This window comes from Piliocolobus tephrosceles, chromosome 10, assembly GCF_002776525.5.
Source record: "Piliocolobus tephrosceles isolate RC106 chromosome 10, ASM277652v3, whole genome shotgun sequence".
In the NCBI taxonomy this organism is placed as follows: Eukaryota; Metazoa; Chordata; class Mammalia; order Primates; family Cercopithecidae; genus Piliocolobus; species Piliocolobus tephrosceles.
The window spans coordinates 124,276,105-124,292,051 of NC_045443.1; the positions used below are offsets into that span (position 1 = coordinate 124,276,105).

General features: G+C 40.9%; 1 long non-coding RNA gene across 1 annotated transcript; it reads left to right on the forward strand.

Moving 5' to 3' along the window:
- The first annotated feature begins 2,498 nt into the window (after positions 1–2,498).
- On the forward strand, positions 2,499–10,576 carry LOC111522979. Its single transcript, XR_002725392.1, has 3 exons — positions 2,499–2,555; positions 3,549–3,616; positions 10,224–10,576. It is a non-coding gene; the product is annotated as an uncharacterized LOC111522979 (long non-coding RNA).
- Positions 10,577–15,947: the final 5,371 nt, after the last annotated feature.

A 15,947-nucleotide genomic window follows, 5' to 3' on the forward strand; every position in this document is an offset into this window, starting at 1 on the left:
AAATACGCTTTCATCCTGCTTGATCAGGGGCCTGGGCTTGCCACAGATAAAACTGAAGTGATGTTAGGTTAGCAGCCAATTGAATGTAGGGCCCTCCAGGATAGACTACAGAGTGGGAGGCAGGAGAGGGGAATGGAAGTGGGTAGAATAGGGAGCTTAGAGTAAGGTGGCCTGATGAGTCACACCTGCAACTGACAAATCTCTTCACAGCCGTTCCCAAGATTTCCCGCAAGCTAAAATCACCCAGAAAGATTAAAGCAATCCCATAACCAAAGTTGTATCAGTCAGGGTTCTCTAGAGGGAAAGAACTAAGAAGATAGATGTACATATGAAAAAACGTTTATTAAGGAAAACTGACTCACGCAATCACAAGGTGAAATCCCACCATAGGCCATCTGTAAGTTGAGGAGCCAGGAAGCCAGTAGTGGATCTGTCCGAGTCCCAAAACCTTAAAAGTAAGGAAGCCAACAGTATAGCCTTCAGTCTGTGGCTGAAGGCCCCAGAGCCCTGGCAAACCACTAATATAAGTCCAAAAGCCCAAAAGCCAAAGAACGTGGAGTCTGATGTTGGAGGGCAGAGAGCATCCAGGAGAAAGATGAAGGCTGGAAGGCTCAGCAAGTCAAGTCCTTCCAGCTTCTTCCACCTGCTGTATTCTAGCTGCACTGGCAGCTGATTGAATGGTGCCCACGAGGGTGGGTCAGCCTCTCCTAGTCCACTGACTCAAATGTTAATCTCCTTTGGTAACACCCTCACACTAAATAGCACTTGAGCAGTGTGCTTGGGGGTCATTTATAACAGTAAAACCATCAACAGAAAGCATAAAAATGAAAAGAAAGTGACATTGGATAGATCACAAAAAGACATTTATGTACACTGTGAAAGCTTAAACAAGAAGGCTGAGTTTCACCTTATTCAAAGATAGTGATCTTGGGGTTACAAATAAATTTTAGCATGTAGGCAAATTTGCAAATGCAGAATCCATAAATAATGAGGATCAGTGGGTAGGCCAATTATAGGGAAAGCCAAAATGCAGTCTCCTGAGGACAGGAGCAGTAAGGAGCATTGTTGTCATCCCTAGTTCTAAAGGGACAAGGGCTCAGGGAAGTTTCTGGAACCAGGAGAAGAGGACCATAAAGACAGTGCTGTGTAGACAGGGCCACCTGGTGGGAGCTGGCCAGGATTCAGTCAGGAGATATAGTCAGCTTGGGTGACTAATCCCCCATGAAATATAAATGTTATTATGAATCCCATTCTACGTGTGAGTAATCAAGACGCAGAGAGATTGAATAAATTATCTAAGGTCTCACACTGAGCCAGGAAGTTACAGAATAAACATAGAAACCCAGGCAATCAGGCTCTGAAAAAAAACCTCTTAATAACTCTGTTGATAGAATTGTGCAGTCTCTGGGAAAACAAGAAATGGTGAGTGGAGACACACACACAAGACCCCTTTAAATGACCCATGGCAGCCACAGGAAGATGTCTGTTAGGTTTTGAAGGGAAGGTGGGGGTTAAAGAAAGGCACAGAGAGAGCTGGACGCTCTATGGAAAGTGCAGGTGCTATGTCCAGCATCAGACTGGCAGGGGTGGGGGACCAGCTTCATGCCCACTGCTGCTTACAGGCTGGGGCAATTACAGGCCTGGGTGAGAGGGGTCTCGGAGAGGAAGGGGCATGGTCTCCTGCCTGGAAAAACATTGATAATGAGTGCCCGTGATAAGGCGGTTTGGCCCCTGTTCTGACAGAATGTGATGTTCCTTGGACTTTTTCCCCCCAGAATGTGACAAAGTCAGGCAGTTGGGCAGGCTGTTATAGCCCGAACCCCTGTGGAATGTTTCACTTTGACCAAGGTCTGTGAAATGGTGGGGGTCGGGGGGTGCTTAGAAAATGGTGCAGCTTAGACTAAAAGTGTTTCCCTATTGGTTTGGGAGCAACGCATTGACACCCCCATTACAATTTATTGAGTATTTTGAATTGTTAATATCTAAGAAGGTAGAAAAAAAGCAAAACCAACAACATACGTTTTTTCTTCTCATCACAGGGGCTTTCATTTATGCATGGACACATTCATTATTGAATCCCACTTATGTGCCATGCACTTTGCCAGGCGCTCAGTAAACATGTTAATAAAGCAGGCATGGTTTATCCCCTCAGACCACGTGCACTGAGAAGAGGCTCGTATTTTCCAGCAGGAGCACAGTTCACCACAGCACTCGTTCAGCATGGGCCAATTCCATGCCCTGATATTGCAGGACACTGCAGGACATTGCAAAGCCTCCACCTGGGTCACAATGACCCTCGGTACCTGTTAATTTATGCACCTTCATCATGAACCCGGAGTATTAAACAACAAACGAGGCTTCCTGTAGTCATTAAGGATCACAATTCTAAATAAACCTGGGAAGCTCAGTAACAGAGGTCCCCCGCACCGGGAGGAGTCCTCGATGTCTGTAACAAGGCTTCACATCATCTGGCATTAAACTACGGGGCTGCTTGAAGGCAGAGTTTATCTTATTCTGACGTAGGATGACCAAAACATCTGGAGAAACAAATTGGGGTGAGCCCTCTCCAAGTGCGTTAACGAAATACTAGTTGTCAGGATAAGACAGGCAACAAGGGAAGGTCAGCAAGGCCTGGGGCTTAATTGATTTGTCTTCCAGGAAATTAAGGCAGTGAGCACAGGGACTCGCACCCAGATATCAGGTGGAGCAGTCATTAAAAGCCTATTAGAGGAAGAGACCCAGTCAAAAGACCCAAAATAAGCAAAGAGAGAGGATAAAATTGTTCCACCATAAGCTCTGTCTCAACCTACTTCCTCATACAAACATCTTTTTTGTTTTACTGTGCTTGAAATAATTAATAACTTGAAGTGCAAAAATTCCTGTGTCTGAAGCCAGAGGCTACTGTATAAATGACAGAAAATCAAGTTCTCAAACTCTAGATTCTAGAACCTAGAAGACTGAAAGGGATTTCTTCTCCAGGCACAAGATGTATTCCAGGTGAGATGTTAGAATTCATATGATTGCCTAGTGTGGAGGCTCACATCTGTAATCCCAGCATTTTGGGAGGCCGAGGCAGGAGGATTGCTTGAGCCCAGGAGTTCAAGACCAGCCTGAGCAACTTAGCAAGACCCTGTCTCTTAAAAAACATATTAAAAAGTAGCCTGGCAGAGTGATGCATGCCTGTGGTCCCATCTACTCAGGAGGTTGAGACGGGAGGATCATTTGAGCCCAAGAGGTAATGGTTGCAGTGAGCCGTAATCACACCATTGCACTCAGCCTGGGCAGTAGGGCAAGATCCTGTCTCAAAACAAACAAACAAACAAAAAAAATTAGAATGTGTTTTATAACGTCTCAATATCTGGAAATGTGTGGCAGAGATAGAAACATACACATATCAATGAGATCTGTATTTCTGAGATTCACCCACAGCTAAACTGGGGGTCATGTGACTCACTCTGGGAGAGCAAGTGACACCTACCACTTCTGGAATGAGGTATTTAAAAGCTGGTGTACTTTTTTCTCTCTCTCTCTTTTCCCTTGCTACAAAGACCCAGAAGCCACTTGCTCTATGTCTGCAGTTACAAGGCAGCACACAGTTGCCAGCACCAAGCTACAGGTACTACTATGAATTTAGTGTGTATTGGTAGTTAGTGATAAACACCCTGACTAATCCAAAATAGTCTTTCCAGATCCTTCTCAAAAGCCCAAACCAGTAATATAGAAATGGCTGTTTTTCCAGGTAACACAATCTAGAAATACAGTTTCTCTGTTTCGGCCCGAGGCTCCTGTATAGGTGGCAGAAATGTTTGTTACCAGATTCTAAAATAGTAACGATACATCCATGGTGGCACAATTCCCAAATCTGATGGGAAGTCGGAGCTCTCTGGGCTTGTAGTGATGAATTATGTTCACACGAGCTAAGCAGATTCAATAAATCACAAGAAGATTCTATTGACTATACTGTGAATAGAGCTTGAGCCAGAAGCCTGACATTCTATACAACTTAAACTAAGAATAATAGTTCCTTCTCTGGTCATTTATCTGATCGGTAGAATAAAACATCAGAGCTGAAGGAGCTTTCAAAAATGATCCTAATGAATCCCCTTGGTTTAGTCCAAAGATTTATTATGTTCCATGTGCTTTGATGGACACGGAGATAAAGGATACATGACATCCAACACCTTTCCGTAAGCTTATAGTTTACATAAAGCAAATTCAGAAACATTGACAGATGCATACATTAGGTTTATATAAAGGGTACTATGCAGATTTGGAAGAGGGGTACCTAGCTTAGCTTGGAGTTCAGATAAAATTTCCAGAAAAAATGAGAACCAAGTTAGATTATGAAGAACGTCAGGCAGAAAATATAGAGATTTTCCAAAAAGAGGAAATCCGTGAGTGAAGGAATAAAACTATGAAACAGCATGGCATAGAAACATCAAATGCATGCATGGCCCTTTCTGTGTTTCACAGGTTGATCTCAATTCTTTCTACATCATATATAGTTGGATATTGCTCAAGTGTAAAATGGAGAAATAGTGGTGTACAAAGTTGGATAATATAGACCAGAAGGGAAATCTACTTAATGAAGGTAGGCTATTAGTGAATGTTTTATTTGTTTAAAGGGCTTTAGAGGCATTAGTATGTGGTAATATAAGAAACCTAGTATAATTTTAAATAGGGTGTATTAAATTAGTAGGTTTAGGGGAAGACATCTTAGTAAGAAATTATATGAAAATACAGGCATGAAAATAAAGAAGCAACATTGGGGAGACTACATCCTTCTAAGGACAAAATTTACCGGATACAAGCATGTTAGTTGAGTCTAACCTGGTGGGTGAAGATACCTCAGGATGAGTAGTTACGTCTACATCAGCTTCACTTAAAAGATCCCCTCCTCGTGATCATGATATTACACATCAACCCCAATGCACAGGAAATAAATAAAAGTGAGTGGTGCCATGATACCTGGTGTTTCAGGTTCCACTTTGGAACAGGGTCTCAGCTAAAGTTTGAGAAGGGTTTTTGCAAAAGATAGAGAGTGAATTCCTATGAGAAAGAGCCTGGGTAGTCAAGGCATGAGATGCACCAAGCCTGTGAGCCTAGGAGCGTTTGGACCTGGCCTTTGGAAATCACAGGGGGATCCAGAGGTGTCAACCAAGGACAGGGAAGTCTACGAGGCTGAACCGCGAACTCTCACAGACAGAGTCCTGATGGAAAAATTTACCCAAAACTCTTAGTGACTTAGCAACAGCTCTTCAGTGACAGGCATCCCAGACTAGATATGTGTGTGACACCATTGGGCTCCACAAAGTAATTTCAAGGTGAGGAAGGCTCAGTTGTGCCCTGGGGAAAGTAAGATTTTAATCTGGTTTTGTATTTTCCTCATGCTTCCGTTTTATCCCTCTGACCTTGTTTTTCTTATCACTGAAATGAGATATATTCACCTTTCACAAGTAGCAATGTTGTATGTAAGAGCATCTCTGATCATCTACAGATGGCCTGATTCTCGAATTGCAGGCTTTAATTTTTGAATAAAATGTCATGCATTTCAAATCTTGGAACATTTTCAATAAAAAGAAAATCATTTTGAGAAATAGCGTGTGCATATGGTTAAATATTAAATCTATGTTAAGATGGGATTTTAGGTATTTTCAAATATGGTATAGAATAGCAATCTTTCAATAATATCCTAAAGATGTAAAGAACTCTTAGAAATGAAAAAGAAACAAACAAAACAAAGTTTAAAATGTGAGTAGGTATTTCTTCTTTATCAAAGAAGAAATAGAACTGAAAAATAAACCTCAACCTTTCCAATAACAAAACACATTAAAGATACACTTATAATATTTTTAAATTAGATATATAATTTTATGTACAGAATAATAATAATGCAAGCTTGAAAAATACATTGATTAGTAGTACAAACTGCTGGGGTGCATCAGTCTTTTCTCATGTCACTAATAAAGACATACACAAGACTGGGTAATTTATGAAGGAAAGAGGTTTAATTGACCTACAGTTCCACCTAGCTGGGGAGGCTTCACAATCATGGTGGAAGGCAGAGGAGGAGCAAAGGCATGTCTTACATGGCAGCAGGCAAGAGAGTCTGTGCAGGGGAACTGCCATTTATGAAACCATCAGATTTTGTGACACTTATTCACTGTCACAGGAATGGCATTGGAAAAACCCGCCCTCATGAATCAATTACCTCACACTAGGTCCCTCCCATGACACATGGGGATTACAGGAGCTACAATTCAAGATGAGATTTGGGTGGGGACACGGCCAAATCATAACATGGGGAGACTGTATAGTAGTCAAACTTTTCCTAAGGCACTTTTGCAATGTATTTCAAAAACTTGAACAATATATAACCTTTAATCTAACTGTCTTATATTTTTGATATTAACCCTAAGATTTTATTCACATATTTCAGCTCAAATATTCTCATTTTTACATTGCTTAAAATAATAAAAATTGGGAACAAACGAAATGTCTAAAATTCATGAAATAATTAAATTTGAGTTAAATTCATACGAGGGTTGCAAACTGGAAGTTAGGAGGACAACGCAGCCTAGAGGCATTTTTTCTGTGGCCAACTCAGTGATTTTTTTTTTTAAGTTCATTCACTTGCCAATATTTATAAATATACTTTTAAAATAAAACCTGGAATGTTGGTTTCCCTCGAAACACCAGAACATCCATAAACACTGCACCGTAACACGACAGAAATTGGCCACAGTAAAATAGGAACTGCTTTCCTTAGACTGTGTAAGCATTTTCCTGTTTATCCCAGTACCCATCACTCTATTGATCCATACTTAATCATTACTTCAATCATTTCCATCACATGTCTGAACATTGAAGTATTTAAGTTCATGGTTCCTGATGTATATAAAACATAGCTCATTTATATAATGTAATATTAGCCAGCCACTAAAAAGAAGGTACTGCTGAAAAATACTAATAGAAAAAGATATGCATGATATTAAAGAACAAATGTGTTATCAACTATTGTTTACAACAGAATTATTTTCTTGACTCCAAAAGACTAGAAGATTTGCATCCAAATCATAACAGAGGCTGTCTCCGACTGTTAGAACAGCTGGCAGTTTGTCTTTTCTTCCTTCTCCCTATCTGTGATTTCCAAATGTTCCACAATGTGTACCTTTGCCTTCATCTCCTTTTGCTCCTCATCTCCTGCCTCTATGCATTCACCCCAGGGCCGTGGCTGCTCCTTGGAGTGCTCTGCTACAGGTCTCTGTCTTGACCTGTCTTGGCTCCAGTGACATCCTACGTCTGACCCCATGGAAGCCAATAGTTAAGAGCAAAGGCTTGTTGGCAGTGTCCAGTTCTGCTCCTCCACCTTGGAGCTCAACTCTCTGAGTCTCCATTACTTAATTTTAGCTTGAGTATTGGGAAACCTTAATAATAGGCTGCAAGACTCAGAGATCTGAAATGTGTAACAAGATTATCTGTTGGGAAATAATTGTAATAGGACATGGAAGAGAGAGAAAGCGAGACTCAGAGAGAGAGAAAAATATATTGCTCTTACCATCTTCATTGTATCCATGACTGGCATACAATTTTGATTGATAAAAATCTTTCTGCAGGGAATTTCCCCCTGGCCTGCTGAGAGGATAAAGCACATGTGTCCTAGGTGTGTAAATAATTGCATTCTTCACTTCTCTAGAGAGTCAGCAATGTGGCATTTCATTTCTAATTATGGGCACTGAGGTCAGTCCTCCCTGGGTTTCCAAAACACCACCTCAGTGGGCTCCCAATGCTGGGATGAAAGCCCTGAAAAGAAAATTAATTCTCACATTTCCCCTTCTTGTTTGGGCTTATATTCTAATGACCTTAAAAAATAGAGGATGCTTTTACTAATCCTAATTTACATATGACTGTGAAAATGCACAGTTATCTTAGAGCAGCAAGGGAAAAAAAGAAAAGATTAAAATGAAGAAATTTTCCTCCTTTGCAGGGAAAACATTTTAAAATACCTCAGTGTCATGTTTTCTAACCATAAGCAAATACTCTATTTTAATTAAAACCACCACCATTTCTCCTCCCTCAAAAGTGCTTCTTCAAGAAGCAATGGCCTCTTTTCCACTCTAGCCTGCTGGAAGTGAACTCACCATTCTGCAAAGGTCTTTTCTCTACCTTGGCTTTTTCAGCAGACATCCCTGTTGCTATGTGTCTGAAGAGACACCACAGCTGCTGATATGCTAATTCCTGCTTACTTCCAAATAGGCCTGGGTTTGTTTTGTACTTCATCAGCTGTCAACAAAGACATTTGAGAAATAACTCCAGGACTTCACAAAGAGAAGACAGTAGCGTCTTACCGTGGGCTTTTGAAACGTCAGCCGAGAGAAGAGCTCTGTGGAGAGCACATGTCGCGCCCAGCCCTTGGGACTCCATTCCCGGGCTCAATGAAGATGGGTTACTTTTGCAATTAAAAAAAGACAAAAGAGGCAAAAGATTAATACATGTAAGCTCTTTAGCCTAGGAGGCAAAAAATTGTCGTTTGATGATTTTTATCCCATTGTTCTCACTTATGGAAAATAAGAGATACTAAGCCCACACACACAGACAGACACTCACAAATACATGGCTTCTTTTGAAATGCTGGAATATGGCAATACTAAGTTCACATTTCCTATGGGCACATCTATGGGAGCTGAGTAACAGGCATCCTTTCGGCGGCATGAATGTTCAGGTTCACCAGCATCCCCCGTTTAGAGGTCCATGTTGCTGCACCGGGTATTGCACTCATGTTATCTACTGAGCAATTGTAGACATTTGTCGTGTTGATTTTTTTTTTTTTTTTAGAAAGGATAGCCCACTGTCACTCAAGCTGGAGCGCAGTGGTGCGATCACAGCTCACTGCAGCCTCGACCTCCCAGGCTTAAGCTGATCCCCCTCAGCCTCCTGAGTAGCTGGGACCACAGGTGCATGCCACCCCTCCTGGATAATATTTTAATGATTTTAGTAGAGACAGGGTCTCCCTATGTTACTCAGGCTGATCTTGAGCTCCTGGACTCGAACAATCCTCCTCCCTGGCCTCTGTAGATATAAGAATGTCTACATTTTTGATAAATTTTTGAACATGTTTTGTTAATTTAATTAGAATAGAAAGTTAAGAAATTTGCAGAGCACAATAACTCTGGAACTAAAGACACCAAGCCGATACTCTATCTCTGATGATTGCCAGAAACTACCTTCTTAGTAATCATACCACAGTGCTATTTGCTCTTTTACTCTTTCTCCCATGAGTGTGCAGTGGAGTTTCTCAGAGGCTACAAGATACTGCAACAGAATGAACACACACACAGCTGCTTCCTATTAAGCTGGACAAAGACGAGAATAGCAAACATGCAAAATACTTCCATTCTCCTCCCTCATTTTTTGGAATAATATAGTTATTTCTGTAAAAATATGCTCTTTATAGTACCATGTAATGGATTTAGTATTTTTAAAAACAGGCATCAAAGGCATTTCTGTTTTAATTTCTAATATAATAAATATTGATGGATAGGACCATCAATAAATAAAAGTCCTTTAGAGGTATTAATAATATTTAACAGTATAAAGGGGTCCTGGGGCTCAAATAATTGACAATTACTGATTTACAGTCATATGAGAATGGTAACTACTTTCTTTCAATGCCTTTCTCTGAACTTAAGATTATCTGAACATTCCAAGCTATTTGCAATTTGCACATGTGCTAAGAATTTCTTATTTATTACACAAGCATTTTATTTTTTATTTTTATTTTAAGTTCAGCGGTACAAGTGCAAGTTTGTTACATAGATAAACTTGTGTCATGGGGATTTGTTGCACAGATTATTTTATTGCCCAGGTATTAAGCCTAGTACCCATTAGTTATTTTTCCTGATCCCCTCCTTCTCCCAACCCTTCACCCTCTGAAAGACACAAACATTTTAATAAGCAGGTTCTTATTGGGACAAATATGTATGTATGCATGTATGTGCATATGTGTATATATGTATATATGCATATGTGTATGTGTACTCACACACACATGCACACACACACACACACCCTTCTTTGCAATTCTGCAAACTTAGTTCTGGATTCATAAAGCCTGTTACTTTCTCTTTATGTTGCTCTTATTCAGTTCATCCTCCTCCCTGAAATTACAGATGTTAGAGATGGAAAGTAATGAATACAGTTCACCATAGTCTTTTATTTTACAGATAGGGAAGCTGAGGCCAGGAGTAACCAGTCATATTGCTTCCATGCTGGGAACTCTCCAGTGACATCTCACACAATACAGAGTCAACTTCGAGTCCCCCACCACAGACCACAAGGCCTTGCAAGTTCTAACCTTGCCCAATCTCCTTTATGCTCCCTCAGTCCAAGTGCCTCTGTGATGATGAATGAAGTCCTTCTTGGCTTCCTCCAAAGGGGCAGAACTGCTCTGGAAGGTTCCTCATGGCATTGGCAATGATCTTATTCTGTGCTTCTTAAAGAGGTTAAATTGATTTTACTTTTGTTATATAATTAATGGTTAAGAATAAAATTCTGAACATTTTCAAGGAAACTTTTAATCCTAAAGCAGGTTTTGTGTGCCTAAGCTTTGGTATGTTTTCCCACTCAACACTCAGAAATAAGCAGGGAACTTTCTAAAATAAATAACTGTGTTATTCTTTGTCTCCCCAGGACTTATATTTTATCTATAAATTCATTTGTATTTCAGATGAGTTTATTTAGGTAGAATTAAAGTAGTTTTAACTTAGTTTTCCCAATGAAATTAGAGTTTAGATACATGAGAAAAAGATTAGGAAATCAAAAAACTTTTAATTTCCATTGATAGAGGTGGTCATTATTGTCATCTACCCTCTCAGCCCACTTTGTCTTTATTTAATGGGTGTTGAATGAAATCTCTCAAACGTACAGGAAAGTCTTTTGATACTCATATCGTGTCTAATGAAACAATGCACTGGATCTTGGGTTCCCACAATGGCCTGGTTTGCATCTTAAATCCGGATTTACTGTACTCAGTGAAGAAGAAGAGCACATTCATTCACCCTCTGGTGCTTTTCTCTGCCCATTGTTTCTTCAGTTTATATTTTCCTGCCCACCCAGCAGAAAAGGCTACAGCAACTGCCCATCCTCTAAAGCACTGAATGCGTTTTCTCTGCCAGTCCCTGGATCGTGATAGATGCTCACACTCTAGCTCTGCTCACCTGTGCATCCAGATCCTGCAGCTTCTCATTGCAGGATATCTCGTTCTGTCACGCACACAGCTCAGGCCCCTTCTCCTGGGCTTCCCCAGCCCCATCACTGAGAGCCTGGCAAAAATAAACCAAAAAACAACAAACAAAAAACACCAAAAACAAACAAAATCAAAAGTAATAAAACATACAGGCACAATAATATTTGTGATATTTGTGAGAGCATCATTAACGTAGAAAACTAGGGAAAAAATCTATGCAAATGCAGTTGGGACTACCCGTATTTTCTCAAGGAGTCTACAGAGCCCAGGGTCCCAGGAGCAATCCCTTACTCAAAAGAGAGGAAGAAAGCTGCAAGACTGATGGACCGTAAGAGTTTTGTTTGAAACCCTGTTTTTCATTTTTGGGGGTACATACCTAGGAGTGGAATTGCTGGGCCATATGATAACTCTTATGTTGAGCTTATTGAGGAACCAACAGGATTCAATGTGATCAGGAGAGGATTCACTGACAAACAAACAGAAAAAAAATGCAAAGAAAGACAGACAGACAATAAACAACCCGTGGACAGTGGGGCTCTGATGCACTGTCTCCCCCAGACACGCAGGAATCAGGCAGAAATGAAGTTCCCTGCTCAAAAGGCCCTTTCCGTCTTCAACGCCATGCAGTCTCAATAGCAGAGGCAGCAACCTTACAGGGGCAAAATTCGCTGGTGGGGTTGGTAGGGAGCACAAAATAATACAAGCCTAGGTGCAGTATATAAACAGATATGCAATATATCTGCAGCATAAACATTTCATGGAGGGAGGGAAATGATTAGGAAATAGTCTTAAAAGTCTCCTCGGGTAAGAGAGGTCAGTAATGAAAAACACAGTTGAAACTGCCTTACACAACAGTCACACACACATACACACACACACACACACACACAATCGCAAAACAGAATAACAGCAAAAACATCTGGTTATAATAAAACAACTCGATAGACAGATCACACGTGAAAAGCCTGAAAAAGCAAGTCAGCAGTAATAAAAGAAAATGTGAAAATTAAACATTTGAGAAATAAATCAACAGCATTAGTAACAAAAAGAATCAAAATAAAATTACAAATTACTTTTTTTCACTGATCAAACTGAAAAATATTTTAAACGGTTGTGTTTTCGTTGTTGGCAGAAAATGTTGAAGTATGCACCTAACAGGTTTACTAGGAGGTCAAAAAATTACTGTAGGCTTTATGGAGGGTGATTTGACAATTGCCTTAGAAGTGAACATACCAGTTACCTCAATACTTTCTCTCCTGTGTATTTATCTTAAGCAAATAAACTAAAAAATTAGAGGCTTCTCTGAGACAGAAATTTCTATCTCAGAAAAAGTTCAAGCAGAAATAGGTGGCTGACTAGTGAGAATTTCGGTGACACTTTCTCATAAAGATAGTGGTAGGATGAAATGCAGCATCACATCTGAAATGTTATGAATTAACTGTATGTTGTAGAAACAGAACTACATAGCACTATGAAGACGTTCTAAGTCCTAATTATAGTAGCAATGATAATAAAATAAATGGCTCATATTTACTGAGCTCTCAGTGTGTGCTAAGCACTGAGCATATTTGCATGTTAACTCATTAATACTACAAAATGCCCCCGTAATGTGTGTGTGACAATTCTCATTCACCATGAGCAAAATAAGACACAGAGTTTCCAAGCACCCTGCTGCAAGGCAAACAGTGCATAAGTCACAGAACCAAGGTCTTAACCAGGCCACTGTGTCCACAGTCTTACCTCCTACTTTACATTGCCTTTCATGAAGTGGCTTCGCTTGAAGTCAGTACCTGAATGTTGTTTTTCTTTAACTCTCCTCTAGCAACTCACCAGATCTGTATGCCCTTCCCAAGTAACAAAACACTTTCAGCCACAGTTACATTATTTCATTTTCTCACCAAGCCTTTGGGAAGGGTGAGATAGCAATATTACCCATTTGTGTGGAAACTAAAGCTCAGCGGGGGTTGTTTTGTCTTAGAGACTTCACAGTGAAGCATGGGAGACACTCCTGCTATAACCTTCAATGGCTCACAACTGAATACAGGCTGCTAAGCTCAACTTGGACCTACCTGAGATGCCCTTTGATGATAGATGCATTATATTGCATCTGCAATATTTCTCAGTCAGACAGATGATATGATTCTCTGTGTCCAGCTTGTCTTGTGCACACCCCTTTTCTACTGTTTGAGTTCTAGAATGTAAAATGTTTGCTTCATTATTGTTTCAAGGATCTATCACAACATAATAAACTACTCCAAATTAGGAGCTTAAAGCAATCATTTATTTGCTCACCACTTTTGTAGCAGGAATGCAGACAAGCTAGGATGAGAGGGGCTTTCTCTGCTCCACGATGTTTGGATCCTTGGCTGGGATGTCACAAATCATGGTGGCTCGACTGGGATCACACACCTCAGGCCTCCGTGGTCACTGGCAGCCATAATTATGTTTACTTATAGTATAAACCTCTTCAATGACTAGAAGCAGTGAGAGACTTAGTATAAGTACTCAACACATGCTAAATGTCTCAGAAGTCATCTTAGAACATTAGTGTAATGTAATTTTTATAGTTTGCTTTTAAATTCACAAATAGTCATTGTATATATTTATGGCATACAATGTGATGTTTTGATACCTGTACACATGGCAGAATGATCCAATTAGGCAACTTAGCATATCATCACCTCAAATATGTATCATTTCTTTGTTATATGAACATTATGTGTTTTTGAACTAAGTGAAACGGAGACTGCTTGGAAAGCCATAGAAAGTAGCACCCTCTTTTTATCCTCATACCAAAGAAAAGCCGGCAACTTGCTAACCAGCCCACTTATTTCACCTTATAGTAAATTGAATCTGGAACCCTGAATCATTCTATGACATTTTCCAAAAATCTAGTGAAAGGCTGGGCACCATGGGTCACAGCTGTAATCCCAGCACTTTGGGAGGCCAAGGCACCTGAGGTCAGGAGTTCAAGACCAGCCTGGCCAACATGGTGAAACCCTGTCTCTACTAAAAATACAAAGATGAGCTGGGCGTGGTGGTGGGTGCCTGTAATCCCAGCTACTTGGGAGGCTGAGGCAGGAGAATAGTATGGACCCAGGAGGCAGAGGTCGCAGTGAGCTGAGATCCCACCGTTGCACTCAGCCTGGGTGGCTATAGTGAAACACCATCTCAAAATAATAATAATAATACAAATTAAAATCCAGTGAGAAAGCAAACTCAGGGAAGTCCTGGCTTCATGATTTTGCTTTGTTATTCCTAAGTACTGCCTCACCCGCTCTAGTGTGGGAGCTGAGTTGCCAAGGGGAAAGTCAATGAACTTGCTCTAAGTTGTCATCTCTCCAGGCACTGTTGTGTAATAACTGTCACCGCTAACAGAAGAGGCCACCCTCCTGCAGTGGGAATACCAGGGCACTGTCAAGATACCCAACTTTGACTTCAAATGCCACCCAGAGAGACAACTGCTCGCTTTCAGAGCAGGAGCAGGAGGCCAGCGGAGAGCTTGAGTGTAACATCTGCACAGCGAGAAGTCCGGAAGAAGCAAAAATGAGATCCAGGCTGGAGTGGCTGTGCTGGAGTAACTGTTCCAGTGCATGTTGGGGAGGGTCCTCCAAAAAGACTTTTGCCTGAACTGAATGGGAAATAATAGAAAATAGAAGCAAGAGACTGTCACTTTATAATAGGTTCTGTTATGACCTCCTACAATAATATGTTAGAAATTAGATACAGATAGACATATAGTTAGATAACTAGATAAAGAGATTTGAGGTAGCTATACTTATGGATACAGATATCGATATCATAGATAAACACATTCTTTATTTTTATATTGCCAATGTTTGTGTTGCTGGAAAAAGGGGTCCCTATGATCCAGACCTCAAGAGAGGGTTCCTTGGCCTTGCGCAGAAAGGGATTCATGGCGAGTCGTAGAGTGCAGTGAGAAGAGATCGTTTACTGAAAATTGTTCAGATTCAGAGTAGGGTGTCCTCAGAAAGCAAGAGGAGGAATGCCCTGTCTTTGGTTTAAACTATTCTTACACAGGGGTCTTATCTATGTAAAAGCTGAGCTATCTCTGTGTGGGGGTGTTCTGACAGTGTGACAAGATTTAGTACTTTGGCCATTTAAAGAAAGTTATCCTTGGTGTTTTAGTTTACAAGTACATGAAAGCATGATTATACATTTCTTTTTTTTTTTTTTTTTTTTTTTTGAGGCGGAGTCTCGCTCTGTCGCCCTGACTGGAGTGCAGTGGCCGGATCTCAGCTCACTGCAAGCTCCGCCTCCCGGGTTCACGCCATTCTCCTGCCTCAGCCTCCGGAGTAGCTGGGACTACAGGCGCCCGCCACCTCGCCCGGCTAGTTTTTGTATTTTTTTAGTAGAGACGGGGTTTCACCGTGTTATCCAGGATGGTCTCGATCTCCTGACCTCGCGATCCGCCCGTCTCGGCCTCCCAAAGTGCTGGGATTACAGGCTTGAGCCACCGCGCCCGGCCGATTATACATTTCTTAAAAGTGTGTGTTGTTACGTGATATTGGGACGTCTGGACTTTCTGCTGCAGTAGGAGTTTGTCCTTGCAGGCATTGCCAACCTGTTTCCTCAGCAGTAAATATTTTATGACCATGGATCATGATTGGCAAGGAATGTGTGTTGCAAGTTTAAAGATGGAGTTAATTTTAAAATGCTGACACCTGGCTCTCCTAGGCTT